The sequence below is a fragment of the Sorex fumeus genome, unplaced genomic scaffold (assembly GCF_029834395.1).
Source record: "Sorex fumeus unplaced genomic scaffold, SorFum_2.1 ptg000061l, whole genome shotgun sequence".
Taxonomy (NCBI): domain Eukaryota; kingdom Metazoa; phylum Chordata; class Mammalia; order Eulipotyphla; family Soricidae; genus Sorex; species Sorex fumeus.
The window spans coordinates 22590315-22593732 of NW_026606118.1; the positions used below are offsets into that span (position 1 = coordinate 22590315).

At 40.5% G+C, this 3418-nt stretch overlaps 1 non-coding gene across 1 annotated transcript; it reads right to left on the bottom strand.

The window, feature by feature from the left end:
• Nucleotides 1-1151: 1151 nt before the first annotated feature.
• LOC130034830 (U6 spliceosomal RNA) lies at nucleotides 1152-1255 on the bottom strand. Its single transcript, XR_008794163.1, has one exon. It is a non-coding gene; the product is annotated as a U6 spliceosomal RNA (small nuclear RNA).
• Nucleotides 1256-3418: the final 2163 nt, after the last annotated feature.

The following is a 3418-nucleotide window of genomic DNA, read 5'->3' on the forward strand; positions in this document are numbered from 1 at the left end:
TGCATAACCAGAGCAAGATGCACGGAGAAGCCTCTTTTGTAAGGTGGCTACAAGTAGAGCCTGTTTAATTCCCTACCAGCAAAAAATAAAATAAAATAAAAATAACAAACTCAGGAACCGCCCCAAGGGTAAACATCATTCATTTTCACAGGACTTACAGAGCCTGCATTTATACCACATTGTGTTGTGGCCCATATCATCTTCCACAGGAGACTTTTTTTTTTTTTTTTTTTTGCTTTTTGGGTCATATCCGGCGATGCCTAGGGATTACTACTGGCTCTGCACTCAGGAATCAGCCCTGGCAGTGCTCAAGGGACCATATGGGATGCTGGGAATTGAAGCCAGGTCAGCTGCGTGCAAGGCAAACACCCTACCTGCTGTGCTATTGCTCCAACACCATACAAGAGACTTTTAATAGTCACATTATTTACTTTTCAGTGCTCCCACTGGCACTGGCTATAGAACTCTGCTCCTGATGTGTTGCTGTACCCCCAAGGGAAACCGCTCCTTTTTCTGAGTCGACTGTCCTCCTGATCACAACTTCTTTCTAAGTCATGGTCTCGCATAGGCAATTCGGTAATATTTTTGCAGTAATTTTTAGCCCCTAAACTCTTCCCTCCTTCAGTCACCTGGTCCTTCATCAAGACCTATATTCCAATTTTTTAAAAATAATTTGTGTTGAAAATGTCAAGGAAAGAGAAATCTGTCAGCATCTCTAGTTTTCCACTCTCTTACCAGAACGCCCTTCTTAATCACTCGGCCAAAATATCTTGTCATTACCACAAAATAAACACATCTAAATTGCAATTTTACTTGAATTTGCATAGCTTTATTCATTTTGTTGTATTTTGTGACATATTTTTCTTTTAAAAAATTTGGGCTGGAGCGATAGCACAGCGGGTAGGGCGTTTGCCTTACAAGCGGCCAACATGGCCGACCCGAGTTCGATTCCTCCGCCCCTCTCGGAGAGCCCGGCAAGCTACCGAGAGTATTCGATATGCCAGACACAGTAACAACAAAGTCTCCAATGGAGACGTTACTGGGCCCGCTCGAGCAAATCGACGATCAACGGGAGGGCCTTTACCTTTACCTTTTAATTCCAGTTTATTTTATATTCAATATTTGGGTACTGATTACTTTCTCCCTTTTATAAAAACACGGAATGCTTCTCAAGTATGCCGTCATTCTTGTGCAGGGGCCAGGCTGATCTGTGTATCATTGACAATTTTAGTACATGTGCTGACAAAGTGAACACCATTCTCCCCCCACCCACCATGATTTCACTACTGTTGATGATAAGATTTCATGCGTGCATTGTTCCAACATGACTCTCTCCACCACTGTGCCTGCTTCTCTCCATCAGAGTCACAAGGAACCTTCCCACCACCCCTCCAACTCCCAGATAAGTTTAGGTCTCTGGACCAACTCTCCAGTTATATTGCCTTTGACCATTTGTTGCTCCCTGACCATATTTTTTATATTCCACATGGGATAGAGATCATTCTCTGTCTGAGTTCATTCAGCATGATACACTCTAGTTCTATCCAAATAGCAGCAAAAATGACTTTATTATTTTTTATAGCTGAGTAGTAATCTATAGTGTATATTTACCACAATTTCCTTATCCAGTCATCTGTTCGTGGGTGCTTTTGAACTGTTTTCAGATCTTGATGATTGGAAATAGTGTTGTAATGAACTTTGGGGCACAAACATCATTTTGAAATACTGGTTTTGGATTTGGAAGATAGATGCTGCAAAGGGGATTGCTGGTCATATTAAAAAAAGTCAACTATTAGTTTTCTGAGAAGTTTTAATATTATTTTCTAAACCATTAGATAAAACAGCAAATAATCCCAGAAACAGTACTTGAGGGTTTCTTCCCTCCCACATTCTGCCAGAATTGATTATTTTTGTTTGTTTTTATGTACGCCAATCTTACTGGTGCGAAGTGACATCTCACTGTACTTTTGATTTGCATTTCCTTGATGATAAGTAGCACTGTAGCACTGTCCTCCCATTGTTAATTGATTTGCTTGAGCAGGTCCAGTAATGTCTCCATTGTGAGACTTGTTGTTACTGTGTTTGGTATATCGAATACGTCATGGTTAGCTTGCCAGGCTTTGACATGCGGGCGAGATACTCTCAGTAGCTTGCTGGGCTCTCTGAGAGGGGCAGAGGAATTGAACCGGGGTCGGCCAGATTGGCCAAGATTGGTCAAGTGCAAGGCAAATGCCCTACCCACTGTGCTATCATTCCAGCCCATTTTTATTATTAATAAATAATTACTTATTGATGATAAGTAATAAGGAGCATTTTGTCATGTACCTATTAGCTCTCTGTATATATTCCTTAAGGAAGGGTCTGTTCTCTTCTCCCCATTTTTATGTGGTTATTGATTTTTTGGTTATTAGTTAGGAAGTAATCCTTCAGCAAATGAAAAGTAGGCAAATATTTTCTCCCAGTATTTTCGGTGTTTTTCTTATTTTAGTTAACATTTCTTTTGCAGTGCAGAAGCTTCTTGATTTTGTGTAGTCCCCTTTGTTAATTTTCACTTCTGCTTGTTTGGCCAGTGGTATTGTGTAATACCACTGGCCAAATATAATATTCAGGTCTCCCAAAGAAGAATAGAAAGAGCTATACTTGGAATATCACGTTTCACTCAAATGAGAGAAAGAATCCCGAGTTCTGACATCCGTCAACGATCAAGAATCAGGGACGCTGTCTCATTTGCCAAGGTGTCGAAAATCAGATGGGCTGGTCACATAATGAGATTTAAAGACGACTGCTGGACTAGAGCTGTTACTGACTGGATTCCATGGGATGTCAAAAGACCGCGTGGCCGCCCACCTACCAGATGGTCAGACTTCTTCGTCAAGATCATGAACGATCGGTTTGAGTCTCTTCGTGTTCCCAGAGCAAACAGATGCCATTGGGCTACATTAGCACGCGACAGGGACAAATGGAGATGTTACTGGCGCCCACTGGAGCAAATCGACGACTAACGGGAAGTTAAGTGATTAAGTGATTGTGTAATACCACTAAATTCAATGTAATAAAGAGTTTTCCTTGATATAATTTATAAACTGAAGCCTAGTATCAAGGTATTTAATCCATTTTAAGTTGACTTTTGTGTATGGTATGAGATAAGGACTTGAGTTCTTTTTTTTTAACACGTGGCTGAGCAGTTTTCCCAACACTATTTGTTGAAGAGACTTTTCTTGCTTCACTTCACAAGCCTTGCTCTTTGTTAAATATTAACTGACCATCTAACAATATATTTTTAGGTTCTGCCTCTGAGTTCTCAATTTTATTCAATTTGTCTGAGTGTCCTTCTTGATTCCAATATCACTCTATCTTGATTAATCTAGCGTTGTAGTACAATTTCAAGATGGGTGAGTAAAGCCAGCCTCCCATTTTC